The sequence below is a fragment of the Chironomus tepperi genome, unplaced genomic scaffold (assembly GCF_022539635.2).
Source record: "Chironomus tepperi strain 1889 unplaced genomic scaffold, CSIRO-AGI_Ctep_v1 contig_376, whole genome shotgun sequence".
In the NCBI taxonomy this organism is placed as follows: domain Eukaryota; kingdom Metazoa; phylum Arthropoda; class Insecta; order Diptera; family Chironomidae; genus Chironomus; species Chironomus tepperi.
The window spans coordinates 4,222,142-4,244,440 of record NW_027226498.1 but is presented as its reverse complement, the minus strand read 5'-3'; the positions used below and the strand labels follow the sequence as shown (position 1 = coordinate 4,244,440).

The 22,299-nt window shown below is 30.4% G+C and overlaps 1 protein-coding gene across 3 annotated transcripts in view; it reads right to left on the bottom strand.

Annotated features, from left to right (window-relative positions):
* eys (eyes shut) overlaps positions 1-22,299 on the bottom strand; it is a 49,023-nt gene that overhangs the window by 17,182 nt on the left and 9,542 nt on the right. The window contains exon 1 of one of the 3 annotated variants that reach the window (XM_070647793.1): positions 9,745-9,898. The exons of the other annotated variants lie outside the window; for them this stretch is intronic. The gene's annotated coding sequence lies outside the window, so the exon portion shown is untranslated. Of the gene's footprint in view, positions 1-9,744; positions 9,899-22,299 lie in introns of those variants that run through there. 3 annotated transcript variants of the gene reach the window in all.

Here is a 22,299-nt window from a genome sequence, read left to right as displayed (position 1 = left end):
AACAATTATAAACAATTTAATTCTTTAAAAAAATCTTCTACCAAACATCCGGAGCATTAATATTAAAATCCTTAACAAACTCAAAGTTGTTCGACGAAGAACCCAAAAAAAATACTTGTTCCTAGAAGCATATATACATTGAAAAGATTATAATTCCAATTGGGAAAATAAAATAAAAATCCAAACAACTGCATAATTTATTGCTTGAATCATTAATTTTAGCAACCTTCCAATCTACATTATCGTCATTAAAATTTTATAATCCCATCTAAGTTGATTTCATTTTACACCCGCGATGAATATTTTATGAAAATTTTAACGCTAAATTTTGTCATTGAATAAAAAAATTTATTTTTGAAAATATTGTTTCTTTATAAATCGATAAAACAGTTGCAAATGTTAAGAATAATTACTTCAGATTTATCGTGTCAAGCTTTAGTTCTAGTCAAAAGTTTTTTTGTGTATTTTTTTAATATTAAATTGGTCCCGGAAAGCACATGGTATACAAAAATCTAAAAATCAGACCTCATGACAAAAGTGACTTTGTTTCCAGGAAAGATTCGACAAAACTCAGCAAAAAACGATACTTAGATTGGCTTGGGCTGGATCTCTCTAATAACTAGTACTGAACATCGTTCTATTCTTCACGACACACATTACCCATGCCTCAATCGAAATCGCCCACGACATACCGTTCATGACATTTCCAAAAAAAAAAAATTTGTGGCGCCCAAGTTGCCCACCACTTTTCTGGTTTTTTAAATTTATTTTAGGAATCAATAATTGACATAAGATCTGCACCTATTTTTGCACCTTATGCGCTTTCATATGCTTTTTTTCTCAAAAGGATTTAAAACCTCATTCTTTTTCATGAGTAACCCATTTATCGATTTGTGATGTTAAAAATAATATTTTGTACTATATTGAAACAGTAGACAGAATATGAATAATAAGAATAATATTGAATGGCAGTCATGACAAAAAACGGGGTAGCTTTTTGTTCGCAAAAAGCCATTCGTATATTCATGAAGGACTAATTTTAGCAAAGCAAATATTATTTTTTTGCTGTATTTTTAGACATCACACATTTTTGAACTACCTAAATATGAAGGAAAAGAAAAAATTGCCCTAAGTTTTTTGTTCTCGTCGTTATAAAGTCATGGAATTTTATTTTTTGCAATAAATGTCCAAAAGCATTCCTTAAGATTAAATCGAATGAAAGTTTTTCTTCATACCGTCGTACGATATTCCTTTAAGGATATTTACTTAAGATTGACATTTTTTGACTGCGAATAGATTAAATTTTATTTATTGCTATAGTGACTGAGACAATGAGGTAATAAATTATAACGATAATAAGGAGATTGGTAGGGAGACAAGTAGCTTAGGCTAAAGTTATATATCATAACATTTTATGGAAAATATCCTGTGTAATTCAAAGGATTCACCATATAGCTTATGTATGAAGATAAAACGGATTGAAGTAATAAAGAAAATGGTACAATATTGATAGATAATGCCCTTTTACTTTTTTGAGTAATGACAAAATTGAAACATAAGCTTTTGCTAAATAAACAATAAATATTGTTAGTGAAGGCTTATTAATGATTCCGGTTGAAATCATTCTATTTTGCTTGAAATCATCCCATATTTTTTAATGTTTTATTAATATTAACTATGAACATTCTGACTTAGCAATTTATATATTTGTTTATGTTGTAAAAATTCAATTTAAAAATACCTGTGCTGTTATTCTTCCAAAAGATTCAAATAATCAAATTTCCACCTAACCCTAAGTTTGCAATTTTGTGAGCAACGAACAGACGGGTAAAAAAATAATAAAACATAAAACTATTTTTATAGTCATACAATTCACAATTGAGTGAGTCGATGCATTATTTTCCATAAATAATTTATTCATTATTTCGTTCCCTTATTCATAAGTCCGCTTCATAAGTTAGTTGGATAGATGATAGGGAAGTAAAAAATGGGGGTAGAAGCGGAAGAAGAAATGTAATTTCATGTTCTCCAACATGATGCCGGGCTTGTAAAAAATTCATCATTTTCAAGTTTTACTTTTTGTTTTGGGACAATGAACTACGAAAAAAAAACTTTAGAATTGCGTTTTTTTTCGACAACTTGTGTATTTTTAATGATCATTAAGTTTTTATGAGACAGTTGCTTATTTTCTAATGCTATTTATTTGGTAAAGGTGATATGGTATAGACGTGCAGCAATATTATACTGCTGTTTTTATTTATCCTGTATATACAAAACTGTACATGCAAGAATGTGAAGTAAACATATTTACAGATGTTTATGAGAAGTATAACATGTGTTTTTTTGTTGAATGGAATTTTTCATTTATTTTAGAGCTTTTTGAGGAGATGCATGATGAGTTTATTGTACTCAAAAGTTTTTATAGTGTATAGGAAAAAAATGATAAAATTATTTGAGATATGATGAATGAAAAATATGTAAAAATCCAAATAAAAAAAAATGATTTAAAATTCAGAAAAATGAAAATTTTGACTGAATTTTAAAAGCTATTTAAGAGGTTTTAACGGATAATATGCAACAAAATTCGTCGATTCATTTTCGAGCAGTATGTTTTTTGTTCAAAATTGAAATACTTTGGCCGAAAATATTTTAAAACCATAAAGCACAAAATATCAATCCTAGCAAATTGAAGAATTTTATTCAAAATGGGAATGGGATGGAGGATTAATCCCCAAACCTCTGTTGTTCATCTAACTGACATTCTTGCATTACCGTACTGCGACATGTTGCATTTAAATAGGGTTTGTCCAACAATGCTGGCCTGCAGTCTTAGACGAACTATAATTTAGGATAGGAATTAGTTAAATTACAAATTGATTTTGTGAAAGAAATTTGTGCAAAAATTTATGATTAAATTCCATATTGAACACTTATTGAAAATTTTTCTCCCATTTTTCCCATCCTCATAAATTTTTATTTTTCTAGCACAAATACTGATATCAAAAACTAATTACACGAATCACTCCCGATGGAAACATTAATAATATGCACAAAACGGAACAAAATAGAGCATAACATACCAATAAATGAATGAATGTGTATGTATAAAGCCAATGGAATTATATCCCATTTATGTGTTATTATTAACCTTTTCTGTACTTTAAATATTCATGTTGAATAAAAAGCGAAAGAGAAAAAGCAGCAAAAAGAAGGAATGAAAAGTGATTGCATAAATAAAGATAGTGCAAATATGAGGCTTTATTAGGATGGCCATATGATTTTCACAATATATCTTAAGTCAGGCAACATAAGGCATCAAAAGGAATAAAACTTTATTGCAATGCGTTCATGTTTCGTTCATAATTTTTCTAAAATTATAATTTATAACTTCAAAAACTACAAGTACTACAAAACAAATTCTTGAGAATTGTTTTCAACAAAACAAGATATGAAAGGATATCGGATCTTCATACTGAAGCAAAAATACCCTCTATTGAGGACTACGTCGGAAAGTTGCAAGCGAATTTCAGCATAATTTATAAAATTGGATTTTTTTTGGGTCTTGTCGGGAAAGGGCAGGATAGGAGAAAAGTAAACATTCCTTCAAAAATACAACAGATGGCCGCCCCAGACTGTTTACGGATTATGAGAACATTTATAATGTGCAGTATATGAAGATGTGAGGATAAAAATTATATAGGTTGTTTTATTTGCATTTTTAGTTTTAAAGTATTCGCCTTTGAGGGAATTTTTAAGATATAACTTTAGCTTTAGAATTCTAATCAGAGGTAATTAAAGTATTACCTCTGGCTAGGCAAGCCTACAAGAAGGAAAATCTGTATGTAATACCTAAACATAGGCAAAAGCTACATTTCCAAAGTCACCTATTAAACTCTAAAGTCTAAAATCATTTATTTAAACTTTAACAAAGTATTGGTTTGATCTCAACTGTGTGTACAAATATAAGTTAAAGCAGCATTTACAGCTTAAAAAAATAATACATTAAAAAGAAGCTGCTATCACCACAAAAATAATATTTATCTAATGAAAATATTAATTAAAAATTCAAACATATGTTTATGAAATTTATTATCATACTATTTATATGTATATACTATGTCTCTCACCTTCATTGCATATTAATAATCAGAACTCGAAGTCTACTCAAACATTATATGGAGTCGAGTCGACTTGAATTGACTTCGATTCATTTAAACAATGCAATATTTTATTTATTTTCGCTATTCGTTATTCGTTATTTTTACTAGTAACGTTTTAGTAACATTTATTGAAACGAATGGATAAACTTTTTTACATTTAACCCCTTTTTATTTCCCATGTGATAAATTTAAGGGCTTTTTCATTTAACAAGTTAACCGAGTAATTTAATTCTCCGTAATTAAATAAATGTACAAGTAGGGAATTATTTTAACGTTATGTTGATAATCAAATGATTTAGGTTTTTGAGTTTTTTTTAAAAATGCTTGAAACAATTTGAAGTCATCAATTGACAAAGTTTTTGACAATCTTTTAGTAGAATTTGAAATCTAAATATTACTTAAACAATAATTAGCTAATTAAACCACTAGGCCAAAGCTAGAAAATCGACTAAACTTTCATTATATTCTGTGGCTTTGGCTTTGCCTGCTAATGCAAATATGTGAAATTCATAATAATAATAAATTTGTTCAGAAGTCACATGCAAATTACTGATAATGATAATAATAATAATAAAAATAATTTTTATCTCGTTTGTATTAGGTTAATAACATGACTATGAATTAATGCAAATTTTATGAAATACCTAAAAGAAAATTAAATTAAATTTATTGCTAAAAGAATAAAAATTCAGTGGGGTGTTTTTGATGAGAAACATATGATTTTCAATGAGAAATTTCTCACAGCATCATCTGTATCTTTTTATTAAGATAAAAAAATTTGAGAATTGGGATTTTAATTCTTAAATTTCCATATAAACTTCACAACTTTTTAAGCTTTAAATCATTTTTGTCTTCTAAAATAAATTCATAAATTCGAATTAATACCCAACCACATCATCTAAACATATTTGTAGCAACCGCCTAAATCCCCCTGCCTCAATAAACATGCTGCATAAACTGAAGATAAATTCAATAGGCTTATAATTAAAAGGGATTCTTGCGATGCTTCATTTTATTATCATTGACGTCAGATGCAGATGGGATGAAAAGTTGCATGAATAATTCAAGTTTAATTAATCCACGATTTCATTTTTACTGCTTGCATAAATTTTTTTAGCTTGTTTGTTGGATGACTGGACTGTTGTTGATGACAACATTTTTATTTTACTTTTCATTGAATAAGTGAGTACATTGTTGATTATAGAGTTTAATTGAATGAATTCATTTGGAAAGATACTCACTGAATTTTATTATGGATTCTGCATTTTTGGTATTTGTTTCAAACTGACATTTTATCGCTTTTTTGCTACATTTTGCACACATTTAACAACGTCATTTTGAATATTTTTTTGAACAGAATTTACAAAAGTTAGGTTGAATTTTCATGTCATTTTGTCAAGTGTACATGGTGTCGAATTTTCGTCTATTTATGCACCGTGTGTTTTCCAGGATTATTTAAAATGATACAAATGAAGAAAACTCCTTCCACTTTTTGGAGCTTTGCTAAACCTCTTTTTGTGTCGCTCGGATGAGTTTCATAGAAAATTCAATTCAAATCTTTCAATCTTAAATCTTTTAAATTTTATATTGTTATTTAGTAAAATAAAAAGTCATGTGCTAATTCAACCGTTTATAAAAAAACACATCGTTAACCGTAATCTGCTGAATCATTAAATCCTCAAATGTAAAACAAAACAATTAATATTCGTTTCCACAAACTCATGTAACGTAATTTATTTTATTAAAAAAAAGGAATTTCAATTTTTTGCATTTTTGTTACTGTATCCCCCAAAATTATTCACACTTTAAAGCTTGAACAAAAAAATCCCAAAAGACCAAAAAACATTTAAATATGTATATTTTTAGCATTGAAAATATGAGTTTTTTTTGCAATCAGCAAAGCAAATAATACATAAATTAACGATATTTCGAGTCAAGAAAATGTATGTTTCATAAACTCTTTTTTGCTTGTATATGTCTATGGAATCGAATAACTTTAAATACAAGCCTAAAATGAAAATATGAGACAGAAATGAAAATTTTTTTTCCAGACATCAACCAGATGAAGATAATGAAATGCTAAAAGCTTTGCATTGCTGATTATGAGAGTGTAAATATTATTTAATTTTAATTGAAAAAGCAATGGCAGCTGAAAGTCATGACGATGAACAAAATGAGGAGTGAAAACAAAAAAAAACTTTTTTTATGAAAGTTCATTTGCTCGTAAAATTTATGATTCAATGAATTAAATGATGTTTGTGCTTTTTTATGTTTGGTATTTTACGAATGTATATATTTTTATATAAGGACGATAATTTTTTTGCGACGGCAATGATGATACTCTTGTAGCTTTCACAAACAGTCGAGATATCAAATGCTATAAAATACTGACAAGAGGCAGAGTAAAATACTCGAAAAATTTTGAGAAACAAAGTAATGAAGTCTGTTGCAAATTGTCTGGATGCGACATACAAATGCTGAATTGTATCAAATTTACATTCTCGAAATACGGTGGTCAGAGTATAAATGTATATTATCTCCACTAGCTTACATAAAAAACAGACAAAATATTTATTTTTAGTAAGATTTTGAACGATTTTCTATTATTATTTAATATACACAGATTTCACTATAAACTGTAGGTCTAAAGAGTGTAATACATGATTATTAATTGCAGGGCCAGTATTGATAAGACTAAATCATAAACCATAATGTTTAAATTTAACCATCCCTTGAAGTGAAAAAATCTAAAGCATGATAAAAATATCACACTCAACAAGACAGAAAAAAACTCAACACGATACCTCTTAAACTTGCATATTGTAGCCATTTCCATACTATTCAACCGATAAATTCTGGTCATTTTAAAGCATGCTGAAAGAGAGATGTTTTGGATGGGAGAGATGTTTTGCCAAAGGTTTTTCTCGTTTGTTCTTCATTCCATCATCATCAGAAGCATCACTAGCAAGATTAATATTTTACAGTCATGAAGGAATGAAGAGCGAAAAAAAAATATATATAAAATTTCTGACTCTACTTTGGGAGTGTGTGTACATGGATAAATATTATGATGAATTTGCAAATGTTTTTTTGTGTGAGAAACGATAGAAATGAGATAAAACACGTTTTAAAATATGAAAGAAAAAATATGGAAAGAAGAAAATGTGCTGTGCACAAAAAAAGTCGGAAAGTAATTTATTTGTTATGAGAATAAAAAAAGCTCAGAGAAACTTTTCATCTTTTCAACAACTTTTTCTATGCAGTACTCATTTCCCTTTGTTCGTTATCGTTATCTAACAGATTTCTCGATGAATATTTTTAAACATCATTTTTGAGAAAAGGTTTGTTGTGATTTTTCATATATGTATGTGTAGCAGAACTCGAAGTTGACTAACATTCGACTCATATCACTTGAGTTGACAATAATATATCGTACTGCATTTTGAGACAGAGCTCGAAGTCGACTAGATTTAAGATTTCTGTATTAAAAGATATTAATCTTTTAGTGTCAAAGCTCAAGCCATTCAAGGATGCCGACTTGCTAAGAAAATGCACTCTATATTATTCAGAGGCTTGTTCACAGAATGTTTTGCATTCACTTACCTTACAGAAACCAGTGAATTTTTAGTGATTATTTGTTACAATTCAAAGTTTTGCTCGAAAGTTTCGATTATTTGAAAACTTACACTGTGTTTTGCGTCAAAAATCGGAATTCGTGCTCTTTTAAAAATTCGAAAAATTTCAATGTGTGCCACTATCTAAAACAAGATTTTAATGAGCTATAATTTCTTCTTCGTATTCCATTCTTGTTCAATTGTTTTACACGATAGAAAAATGTGCTTCACATTTCTCTTGTTACAGATGATGGGAAACAAGATATACTTTTTAATTATAATTATTGGAAAAATAACATCACATTGTATAGATTTTTTTTAAAATTAAACATGAAAGAATATGTATTGGAAAAAACAAGTTTTTCTAAAAAAAAAGTATTTATTTCGATGTGATTTTTCTTCCTTTTGTGTTCTACTCATTTAAAAAAGTTTAGTCTTAAAATTTTCATTGTTTGAAAAACAAGTGAGTTAAATTATAAAAATATTCTAACTTATAATAAGAACGAATATACCCAGAAAGCATTAGAGGCAGAAATGCCTTACTGGTATGACACAAATGCTTGATTTTAATTGTTATTTGTATGGTACTTAACGTAAAATTATTTTTATACCGGCCATGTAATCTTTCTTCTTCCTCTCATTATTATTTAAACACTTTCTTCATTTTCTCAACCACAAAAGATTCCCAACAGCATTAATAATTCATCATTTTATTTCCAATAAATTATTCAATTCATTAATTTTCAAAACTTTAAAACAACTTCTTATCAAAATGCTACAATCAATAATTATTAACATTTCAAAATTTGATTTATTTAAAATAGTATCCATTTACAAGATTCATTTACATTTGTGAATTTTATGGAGAAACTAATCCGTATTCTAATCCACAAAACCAAACAATCTGTAAAATTTGTTTTATGTAGATATGACTATGAAAATATATTTCTATCGTAAAATTCCTTAATATTTCAATCTATAATATTAATGGCGCAGAGTTGATAAATTAGACTAAAAAAAGTAATGAACTTATTTTAATCTTAAAATTAAGCTCAGGAATTCAATAAAGTAGAAATTTGGTTTTTAATACCGGTATTGATTTGTATGAAATACCGGAATTCAAATCCGGTATTAAAATCTTTAGGAGAGAAGATATTTGTTCAAAAAATTTTCAAGTATCATTTCCATTTTCTCAAAATTCAACGTTCAAGTTCCATCCCTGTAACTTAGTTTTTCATTCTTTCTACCAAAAGCAAAGCAAATATTGATGATAATTTAAGGAAATAAATTTTCTTCAAAAATATTATTCTGTTGACTCAACAAACTTTAATAATATTGAATACCCTTTTTAAGATTCAACAATTTTTTATGTGCAGAATAAAACATATCTTACAGATTATCCAGAATAAACATGATGTTTAAAATGAATAAAAAACTTTTACTCCTTCATTCTTCCATCATCTCCTGTTTAGTGATGAAAATCATAGAATTTTATGATATGCTATTTTTAAAAAACAGAGAATGGGAGAGATCAACACATTTATGGTTTTTTTGAAGCACAACAGAAACCAGCAACAAGAAAAGAGGGAAAAATTTTATGAGAAGAATTTTAATATCCTTTTTATGCTTGTATGTACATACATGCACGAAAAAAACAGGAAATGAATGATCGTTGAAACTTACGTGTTGAATGCATTCATATTGAATGAGATTGCATGAAATCAACCGTGGATTTTTTCGAGAAAATGTAAGGTGAAAGCAGGAAAATATGGAATAAATTTATATATGCAATGTGATGCTCAAGAAAATACTTGTAAATGTATGAAAATCATTTGAATTTGAAGGATTGAATTAAATTTGTGTAACATCTACAGCACAACGTGATGACATGAAATCTCTCTAATTTGAATTTTTATGTCATTTTTTAAGTCTTGGTACTTTTTGACATTTTATAATTTTGTCATATTCACCTGAATAATTCGTCTATTGTTGGCAGCCATTCGAACGCCTAACAGAGTCGAATTTCATTTCTTGTTAATGAAAGAGATTTAATGGAGCCTTCTTCATTTATGACACTGGGCTTAGAAATCTTAAATATACTCAATACAATGGTTTGATCAGAAATATGACCTAATCAGAAGTGGAAATCTTAGTGGCATGATTTAATTATTCTACCGTCAATACGACCCTTTTCCTCACTTACTTACGGATAATACTTTAAACTTCTCCCAATTTACCTTTCAAAGTATCCAATCCCCTATATCATTTCACATTCCGCCTTTAAAATCTCTTAACACTCTCATTATTTTAATATATTCATTTTAACTCAGAATCTCAAAGTAAGTTTTCAGTAAACAAACCACAAAAGTTTACCACAAAATGAAAATTTTTACATTTTTTCTATCTTTTTTAAAATAAACAGAAAAATCATTGACCGTAATTCAACCACAAAAAAGCTAGGAAATGTTTTAAAGAATGACAAAAAAACTAGAAAAAATCCTCTTTGGTTTTAAAATCAATAATCCCTTCTCGTTTCTCTTCTTCACACATATAACATTTGACCTTCCATCTTTTATGTGGAAATGAAATAAAAATTTTCATTCGATTTTCAATTATTTTTTTCTCGTTTTCATTCATTTTTCATTTTCTAGCGAGGAAAAAAAATCATCAAACTTTCCAAGCACATCCGCTTTTTAGCTTTTCATTTTTTTGTATTCTTCTTCTTTTTCATCCTTTTAGAAATGAAAAAAATTAGATTATTTTCATCATTAGATGTATTTGCAGTGATTTAGTAAATGTGGCGCATTTTTATTAGTTCAAAAATGTTTTACACAGACTACAAATCCTACTAATACTCTTAGTCATTACTGGACAACCTGTGTACTGCGGTGAAAAGCCTCGAAAAAAACTGCTCACGATACTGCTCATGATACACTTTTGTGCCGTGGCATATAGGTTACCTCTACTCTTAGTTTTCCAAAACAATATTCAATGTAATAAAGGTAAAAACCAAATCCGTGATTTTAGGTCACGAATAAGTTGACTGATTAATCGACAGTCTAAAGCAACAAAGTTCTGTCAAGAAAATCAAGTCTGCACACACATAAGTAAAAACGTGATGATTTTACTCTTTTTGTTTGAAAAGTTTGTTTATACACGGAATGGAGACGTAAGAAGACATTCGTGTGGTTATATATGGCACAGTCAGAAATGAATGAATTGAGATAAAATTATTTCCCATTCAGAAGTGAATGAAAATCTTAATTTAATTATGAATATTGTTCTCTTCAACCTCAATTGACAAGTAAGTGATGCCATTGAAAATAACATTCGTGACCTTTTGACTCACAAGTAATATTTCATTGACTTACACAAGAAAATATTATTAATTTTATATTCAAACAAAATTTTCACCACGCAAGAATGTAATCATAATTAAATTTTATGTCTTGCAATAACTACAAAGTGCTAATTTAGTACATTTATGATGATGACTGTAGCGATGTAGTTGATGATGTTCTATTATCATTCATTTCGCTCATTCATTATGAATAAGGAAATTTTCTCTCATGAGAATTATATTTACATTACGTCCTTATTTTTTGGGGATTGTATACGAATATCATATACTCAATCATCTTGATTCATTATCAATAAATGATGAACTGACATTAAATGAGAGACACAGACACAAGAGATGAAAGTAGGAGAGAAAAATGTTGGTATGAATAAATTAATGAGTTGAGGGAGAAACTGAGAAATGAGAAAAATGTTCAAAAAATGTGGTGAAAAATTTTTAACGATTAATTAGCGCGTTTTCTGCTCATTATCTCGTAAGTGTTGACATATGAGCAGCACGTGCTACATTAATATTTATTCATGGCATTTTCAGAAGAAATTTTGTCAGTGTTGTTATCAAATTTCACTTTCATGTACTATTGTATTCAGGGGAACTTTATAAGACTACCTTTAGGTTACAAAGGAAGGCTGTGAGCCGCGTTTCTATTACATATGATTTGAAAAAAATACAAGTTTCTGACCGGATCGGTTCGGTACTACAACAATTATGTACTAAAATACTAAACCATTCAGCGACCGAGTCATTTCGACTCACACCTGAAAACATCAACTCTGCTAAATATCGACGTTTTCCATCGAATCAAGACCATTTTGAATGGCAATGAGAGAAAAATGACAAGAATAAAAAGTAGATGAATAAAACAGATTCTTATAAAGGCAATTTTTTCCAACCGGCATCATTCCAACGTTTATTGTGTAATTAAGATAAAGAATGAGAAAAGTACGAGCACGAAAATGTGTTATAGAGAAATTTTGTGATGATAACGATGATGTTGAGTGATGATACAAATATTTTAAGAGCTAAAAGGAGCTTTAAAGGCGTCAAGAAAATTGCTAATGAGACTTTTTTTTATTAAATAAATTTTATGTTTGCGGTGCGAGAGAGAAAAAAATTTGATTTTTTGATGAGAGAATGAAATACGTGCGAGCATAAAAATTAAGTGTAAAGGACGGAGTTGTCCAAAAGGATCATTTTCCGGGGGATTTATTTTGAAGCGGACATTACTCGCAACTTCCGTTTTGAATTTACCTTTTTTAATCTCATCACGTGGACCTAAACAAATTCAGAGGTAACGAATAAAAAAATTAAGTAAAAAAAAGAAAAGTTCGCAAATGTTTCACCCCATTTTTATTAAATTTACCCAAATTTACTTCCATTTATTCATATGCATGTCGGCTTTTATCATTAAATCATACTTTTTTGGAATGCGGATTCTCGATGGAACAGAAAAAAAGTTTTTCCGTGTTTTCATCTTTTTCGCATTCAATATTTATACAATTATTATTATCGCTACTAGTGTTGTTGCTGCAATATCTCGTTTTGCTTCATTTATTAAATTTCAACTCAAAAATATTATTCTCTCATTTATTTTTTTTTTCGATCAAGTTTGCATGCAGTTGTTCTGTTCAAGTGACTCAACAAAGAGTTTATTCCATTAGCATGTTTTTTGCCTAATGTAATTTTGGTCAATTTTCAGTAACAATTTGTCTGAAATTTTAGAAAATTTAAATAATCCAATGACATTTAAATTTCAAACAACCAATTAAGTATGAATACTAATCATGTTATCTTAGTTGTGCAATGATAAAATTACTATTGTTTGATTAATTAACAAACTATCCCGAACAACTGCTAAAGCTCTTTTATTTACACCAAATGTAAGCTACTTAAATTTTGCAGACATAGTGATGCCAAATTAAGGCAGTGTCTTCTTCATTTGTGTCGCTGGGGTATAATCCTTAAAATAAATGTTTTTGAGTGTCATCCTTTGAAAAATTCGCAAAAAATGCCTTAAAAATCTGCGCTTTATTCATTTTAACAGTTAAACCAATTGTTAATTTTTATTATTATCCTCTCGGTGGAATCATTCATATATATATCATATGTTCTTTATGCTGTTGAAAGTGAATGAAAATGAAATACGAACTGAAAATAATTTGAGAGTGATAATTTAATATATGTATGCATGTAATAGAATTTCCTCTACTCGAAAATATCAATTTAATTTTGAACTGGTAAATTGGTTCTTTATTATATTTAAAACTTATCTTGTTTTTAACTGGTTGATTTTGTTTAATTTATTTAGTGTAAAATTTATTTTTTGATTTTGGATTGTTTATCATTTAACCAATATTTTACTTGATTATGCAATTGTCATTCATTTTGCACGCATGAGCTTAATTGAAAGGGAAGGAATAATAAAATTGCAATTCATTTATTTGAATTTCAATATTAATTCGAAATTTTTGAAATGGAATTTTTCATCAAAAAATATAAAACCAGACACCCTAATCACATTTTATCGAATCTTTGTTATTTCTTGAAATAAAAAAATATAAATTACATTTTTGTTTTGAATGCGCAAATTACCTTTGTCAGAATTTTAAGTTGCAATACAAATTGCGTTTGATAGATTCAATTCATATTTTATCGAATAAAATTAATTGACATCATTTTAATACGTTTACTCATTAATTCTACGATCCTTAATTTAATTCAATTACATTTTATTTTTGGGGTATTTTTTATTGAAAATATCATTATGATTTATTTAAGGCAATTTAATTAATACACTTTTAATTAGAATTCATTTTGTGTGATTGATTGTGGTATAAAGTTGCAAATTAAATTTATTCAACATTATACAAAACTATTTGCGTTGATTTCTTGTTGATATATTTGTTGGCATATCAATAACGATTCCAGCTAAATATTAAACATTTGTCATATGTTAAATAAATAATTGAACTCACTACTAATGATATGGAATTTACATGGATATATTGGTATGATTTGACAGGTATTTTTGCTTAAAATATCATACTGATTTTGCACGTCACGTTAAATATTTATCGAAATTTATTTTAATCTTTTACGTTTAAATTCTAAGAATAATTAAATATCAAAATTAATCAATAATCCGTTAATTACAAATTCCTCTAGCTTCTTTCCCAATCAACAAAATCATTGACTAGAAATTCTAATTAAATGTATATATACGTAAATTTCCTCATTTGCTTGAAAAGTTCATCTCATTCATTTAAAAATACCTTCCATAACTTTTTAATCACCTTAATTTAAATGTTTTCAATTACAGTGCACAGCAAAAATTAAAATAATTCCTTCATCCTATTTTTCTTCGTCCATGAACAAATTTCATGCTCTTTTTACAAATTAATTATTTAAAGCGACATCAGCATCCATTGCCATTTTCATTTCTATTTCTATGCTCTTACGATCATGAATAGAAAATTTTATTTCTACATGCGTTGATTCGATGCTAATGCTGAGGAAATGACTAAACGAAATAAGTACAAAGCAATTTTTGTGATCTTATTAAGAGCGCATTCAATTTATTAATTTAGGTATTTAATTAAAACAAAATTTGGTATCGATTATTGATTCAAATTTTAAAAATACCCCCCTTGACCGAGTCAGAGTCGGCTGTAACTTTATATTCGCTTTTTTTGTCTACAGACCTGAAATTTTAAAAGAACTCTTATATAACTTTCGTTAAAAAAATAAATGATGTAAAAGAATTAAAAAAGCATTTTCTCAGATATTATTGAAAATTAAATAAAATGCTTCCAAGTTTTATAAGTGCTAACTAAAAGCAGGCTGAAAAGTTCTCATCTTTTTTTTAAAAAAAGGGTTAATTTTACGGTTTGTTAAATATTGAAGCTTTTTTCATATCAGCATAAAGCGAATCGCATCAACTCATTCAGAAATCGTCTCACCAAGGAATTTAAATTAAGATGAAGGCAACAAAGAAGGAAGCACACTCGAGTGTCGAGTGATGTGAATAATGTTCTTATCATATTTCAAAAAGAAATACCATCACCGCACTGCCGCTGTTGCTGAAGTTTCTCTTTTATATCTCACTTCATAGCATTTCCATATGTGCAATAATTTTATTTGACAACATTTCATACACATGGCACATTATTATTGCTTTTTATACTTTACATTTGTTGTAAATTGTTTTCAAACAAATAAGTAGGAAAATTAGGAAGCTTATGTAAAAAAAAGTCTGCATTTTATCGTTTTGATGAAATTTATTCTCCTATTTATGTCTCTAAGTGAGTAGTTTATGTGTTAATAAATAATGCTCGCACAAACCTTAAAATGTAAGCTTTTTATCGTGGGGATATGAAATGTGTGAAATCTTAATTTAGCCCCACTTTACTTATACATTCAATTCTTTGATTTTTTCGTGCGCATACTAACTGCTTCTATTTATAGAATATAGAAAAAGCTACTTACTATATTGTGTTTATTTTTAAATTATTTCACGCTATTCTGACACAACTATTCGTAGTTGGTACGAATATCATTTGAAGTATGTGGGTGAATTACGTCAAATCGAGCTGAATTTATTATTATGGTGGAAACGTTTTATGGAAATTGAAATATTGAAAAGAAATCGAAAGGTGCGTAAGAAATGGTATTTATATCTAGGCGATGTAATCGTGGTTTGTTTCACTATTGAATAAATTGCAATAAAGCTAACCCGAGTTGATATCAACTAATGACAAATTTTACGGAACGTTCCAAAGAAAATGTCATTAGTCAATCTTAGGTCTAGTTAATAGTAAGACATTATGTCAAGTTGTCGTCTGGTCAAATATTTCTCTGGTATTCATAGTCCCTAAAGACATATTGAATTTTTCAGGCGATATTAAGCATTCAATTGATTCTGCCTCTTTCTTCTTAAGTCTATATTGCCACATCATTTGTCAATAAAAATCCGAAAAATCCTTAAAGAAACTTTTGTAAAGAAAACTACTTCCGAATGGTTAAAACGATTCCTTTTAATTTTCGTTTTCGCTGAATTAGTTCCATTAACATTCACAACCCTACAGAGTTTATTACTACCAAAAAGTAAAAACAGTTTTATATTTTCTGCAGAATTTGATTCGCCTTCAAAGTTTTTTATTTTATTTCCCATTTATTTTTCCCTCCTTCTTTAGTTTTCTTCCAATTCACAAGTTAAAATGGAAATGAAGAAAACTTTTGTTTAGTAAAAAGGAGCAAAAACGAGGTCGAGTATGATTATTGAGGACACCTCATGTTCAATGTGGCACGCACAATCATGATGATCAACGAGGCAATAAAAATACGCATTCACTCTATAAATATTTAATATTTTCTCTCCATTTCTCTTTCTTCTTATCCCCCTTCAATAAATTATGAATATTTTAGAGACTGTATTTGATATCATAGCTTCACATAAGCTTTTATTCAATAAATTTATATTAGCACGTGGAAAAAAAATATTTAATGCTCTTGAGAGTTGAAACAGAAATTATTTTTTTGATTCAAAATTGATTGCAGATAATAAATAGTGATGAGATCATCATCATCATGTCTGTCATGACTGTACAAAATATCGCTATTTAATCCAAATGGGGAATATTCAATCCTCATTATGAATTGTCTTCAAGGTTGGAATAGCGCAATTTCTGCGAACACCAAATAATATAATTAAAAACGGCTTGCTTATATTTTTAATTCAGCTGGTTTATTCCATAAATTTGTGAGTTCACAACTTAAGATTAATAAAGGAATTCAAGTTAGTTTAATGCACAAAATTCATATAAGAGTAACTTACAATCATTGCTTTTGGATCCAACCCTCTTGACTTATTGATATTAAATGGGGTAAGAAAAGGGGTTGCTAAGTGTAGGGTAATATCAACCTGGAAAATTATCCCTTTATTGAGCAAGTACGAATTTTATGACATAACGTAAAATGTAACTGAAGTCTGTCATTTGTAGCGAATGACATACTCGGCGCCCGAAAGAAATTCATAAAGATATACATATATGCATATATCATATATGCTTATTCAGCGATGTCAGCATCGAGGTCAATTTGAAGGACTTCATCATCAGAGTCTTCCGAATTAGGTTCAGCCGTCTTGGATGTTTCACCTATTTCTTCTATTCGTGATTGAACGGTCTGTTTACTTCCTTCCGATGTTTTCTTATCCTCATCGTCCTCCTCCTCAGTTGTGTCTTCTGTTGCATTCAGCATTACGTTGTGTGTTTGACGAAACTTTTTAGCTGATTTCGAATTTCCCTTTCCTGGGTATTTTTTGTGATACTTGTCGTACAGGTTTTTGATCAATCTCTTGTTGTCGATTTGCTTCTTTTCTTGCAAATATCCTGGCCATTCGTAAGTAATGATTAACTGATTTATTGCTTCGGCTTCTTGGTTCCAGGGAACAATTCCATTTTGGAGGAAATGAGAGTCTTCCATAGCGACCAGCATGGGGATATTTTCGCTGAGTGTTGCTTTAATCAGCTTCTGCTGAATCATATGCTCAATAAATCCACCTTCTCCTGCGGTTAGGCGAGCATCAGCTTGACGAAGGAATGTCGCAAATCCATGGGAGATAGTCCAATCTCTCTTTCCATCATATCCCAACCTCATTCCAGTTATAACACCTTTCTTTTCGAAGTATCTTAATAACTCAAACAAGTAATAAATGGGCGCTTCTTGCTTTCGATCTAAGCCTTTTAGCATAATAGTAATTGGTACGCCATGAAACGAAGCACTGAAGTTTTTGTCGATAAACGTTGCTCGGCCTATCTTCATTGGAACCTCTATAGGAGAAACGTAGCTGTTATTAATATCCAATTTTACCTTTTCAAGGTATTGTGCGCTTTGCTTAAATGGAAGATAAATGAACACAGTTTCACCCAAGCGTTTAGCCTTATAATCAGCCACTCTCATTATTCCAATCGCATCCTTGATGTACGGTGAAATTTCCAGCAATATTTGGCTGAGGGTAAATGATTCAGGAATTGGAGCTAATTGTACAATCGAATAGAAATTGTCTTGAGTTCTGGGAAACTTATTCATACGTTCTGTCAGATCATTTTGTTCTGCCTTGCGCTTGCTTAATTTAAAATTCATGATTATAATTGATTTATCTGTAATGAGAAGAAAAAAATAATTAATGCTATACCATGCGTATAATAATAGAACTGATGCGTTCTTTCGGGAATTTAAGTGAGTTTTATAATAAGGCATGCTTAGTCATGCGGAGAGTTTCTGAATATTTAATTTGGCAAGTCTATTGACACTACGACGTTGCTTTATTGTGCCATCCGACATACGAATATCAGCAACTCTTCCTCGCGAATCCTTTGATTTGTAAATTTTGATGATCTTTGCTCGCTCCCATGCTTTCCGAGTTTTATTTGGGTCAACAAGTAGAACTAAATCATCCGGTTTCATCGGAGGCTTGTCCTTAAACCACTTGTCTCGTTTTGTTAGAACAGGCAAGTAATATGCGACGAATCTGCGAGTAATGTCTTCAGCTAAAATTCGTCCTTTCCTATATTCACTTCTGTCATTCATCGGATCATGGGGTGTTTTTTGACTGAATAATGATGGGAGCAATGGCCATCCTGAACGGTTTTTTGCTAAATGATGAGGGGTGAGGACTTCTTCATCCTCGCTGCTTAGTGGATTGTGAGTGAGAGGTCGACAATTGAGTCGGTGACCTGCCTCTTGCAGTGCGATGTTAAGTTCCCTTTTGGATACCTTTCGACTCTCAATGGATGATATTATGGCTCTTTTGACTTCTTTAATAAGCCTCTCGTAGAAACCCCCAAACCACGGCGACTGAATGGGAATGAATTTCCAGGTACAAAACTTTTCAACTTGTTTCTTGTCCCATTCTTTCTTAGACTGTTCAAGACATTTCAATATTTCGTGCTTATCGTGATTGATGACCTTCGCGGCTTTGACGAAGTTGGTGCCATTGTCAGAAATGAATCTGCTGATGGGGCCATGAGCTGCCCAAAGTGAAATTATTGCTTCCAGTACACTTAGTGTATCAAGTTTCTCAAGTAAATGCAAATGCACAAATCTGGTCATTGTGCAAGTAAAGATAAGGATCCACACCTTTTTCGCCCTTCCATAATTATATACTATTAATGGTCCAGCACAATCTAAGCCAGTGACCTCAAATGGCTTCAGTGATGGATTTACTCTGTAATCTGGCAATGGAGCCATTTTGGGAGGAACTGGAACTGCATTCTTGACGTTACAGTAGTTGCATAAACGCTTTGTTTTCTGCAAAGCTGAGCGGATTTGAGGCATCCACATAGAAGATCTAAATTCAGCAATTTGGCTTTCAATGCACACATGCTTGTATTTGTGATGATAATGCATGAGTAAAATTTCACTAATTGGATTTTTTCTAGGCACTATGGGTGCATTTTTTTGAGCATAAACTTCCTTAGAAAGATTTACCCGTGAACTTATTCTCATCACACCATTGTGATCCATAAATACATTTAGTTGAGCAAGTTCAATGTTCCTCACACTTTTTCCTTCTTGTAGCCTTTTGTAATCAAGAGAATATGACTCACGCTGCATTCTGCGTATGATGAATAGAATGGCTCTTTCATAATCGATAGCTTTTGGATGTTCAATATCAGCGCTCTCATAAAGTTGTCTCCACGCAAGAATTTCATTCCATTTTTTTGTTTTTAATAGTGGAATGATCATTTCAAAGTAGATTTTCAGTGACCGAGCTACGGCTCTCGTTAATTTATCCCAATTGCTCGTAATTGAAGCTGGAAACAAATCAATAAAATAGTCAGAAGCTAATGCACAATTGATGTTTGGCAGTTTAATTGGCGATTGAATATTATTATTTTGAACTATAACATTGACATTGTTGCTCGAACACTCAAAATTAATTTTCTGCTTTGGCCAATATTCTCTCGGCAATTTAAGAAACCTAGGACCTTTGAACCAATCCGAATTTGAATCTCCAAAATCAAAAGCTCTGAATTTTGTAGCGATGTCAGCAACATTGTTTTTGGAGTCTACATGTCTCCATTCATGTGGAGTAGTAAGTTCCAAAATCTCTTCAACTGGCGAAACAGCAAATTTCGGTAATCGTTGATTGGGATTTTTGATCCAACGAAGTGCTATTTCGCTGTCGGTCCACAAGAATGTTTCGAATGACAAATCTTGATGCAAATGAACTATTGTATTTTTCAATCTAGCAGCGATGAGACAGGACATCACTTCTAGCCTTGGCATTTCCGTTATTTCCGTTTTGCTTTTCATCTTGATGGGAGCGACCTTTGCTTTTGCCATAACGAAACTGACATTTTTGTATGAATTAATTGTAGCGACGAAATACGACGATGTAGCAAAGGCTTCCTTTCCTGAATCACAGAACATATGAAGTTCTAATGACTCGACCTCGTTAAGATTTATGTTCTTAAAACGTAATCGTGGAATTTGAAGCTTTGTGACTTGTTCTAAGTCTTGTAACCATTTGATCCACACATTATTATCATCATCTCCGATTTCTTCGTCCCAATTAACTTTCTTTCGCCAGGATCTTTGTAAAAGTATTCGACCACGAATTATGCAAGGTGCCAGAAATCCAATTGCATCAAATATTCTTGCAATTGTTGAGCATTGTTCGCGCTTTGTTGGTTTGCGGCCATCATCTTTAATAATTAGTGCACTCTTATCCAATTTAAATTCAAATTTGTCTGTTTTTGGGTTCCACACCAATCCCAGTACCTTTGTCGTATAAGTTGATTCCTCTTCGCTCATAATGGGAATTAGTTCTTGTTTAACGTGAGAATTGGGCAACGACCTTAAAAATTCGATACTGTTGCTCTGAAATCCTATAAGTTCCCAGTTTATTGTTTTTAAAATATTGATACATTCACTTGCAACTTGTATAGCTTTCTCAACAGATGGCTCACTGCTCAATAAATCGTCCATATATGTGAATGATTTCAATGCATGAGCTGCTTCTGGATATTGTTCCTTAAATTTATCAGCAGTTTTATTTTTAACATACTGAGAGCAGAACGGTGAACAATTTGGACCAAATAGCATTGATTCTTGTATGAATATTTGTAGTGGATCATTCAAGAATTCCCTCCAAAGAATGCGTTGGCATTGCTGATCTCGATGACAGATTTTGATTCTATGAAACATTGATTTTACGTCTCCTGTAAAAGCTATCTTATTCATACGCATTTTCATCAATGGTTTCAGCATGTCTACCAGTAAGTTAGGTCCCATTAAAAGATGATCATTTAATGAAGTATTATTATAACGTGCGGATGCATCATAAACTAATCGAGTCTTTATTGGTTCTTTATTATAGTTAACAACAAGCGAAATGGGTATGTAGGAAACGTTTGGCCAAGATGACTTCATATCCACATCTGTTGCGGCTCTAACGTAGCCATCATCAATTAGCTGCTTAAATTTGTTATTGAATGCCTGTAATAATTCTGGATTTTTCTTTAATTTGACTTCTTGAGCTAATGTCCGTTTCAATACCATCGGATAATTATTTGGCAGACTTGGTATATTCCCATTAATCTTCTTCCAGACCAACGGAAGCTCCACTGTTCCATCAGGAAGGATTTTCATTTCCTCTTCCAAACAGTTTATAGCTTCTTGCTCATCCTGTGTGTAATGTGAATCCTTTTGCTTAATTCCGAGGCTTTCTATGGAGCATGCATAAGCGTAATTATAATCCAATTGCTTATTTGATAGTTCGTCCGATGAATTATTCATTGATATGGATTGAAGAGTAAGCTTATTATTAGAATTATATTCAGGAGCGCCTCCATAAATTGTGTAACCTAGTTTACTCTTCAAACCCACAGGTTTTCCACTTCCGTTTTGTTTGACAGGCTCTACTGCTTCAAACATATGAGCGTCCCTAGATCCAATCAAAATACATGGAGATACATCATAATATGAATCAAAGGGAATGTTACGTAGATATGGGAATTGTTTCTTCAATTTCTCAACATTAAGCGTTCGAGGAGGTAGTATGAAGTCTTTAACAGCATAACATTCAGTTAATTCCAACACTTCGCTATCGTGTAAGATTCCTGAAATTTTCAAATTAACTTTTATAGCTGGAGTTAATTTG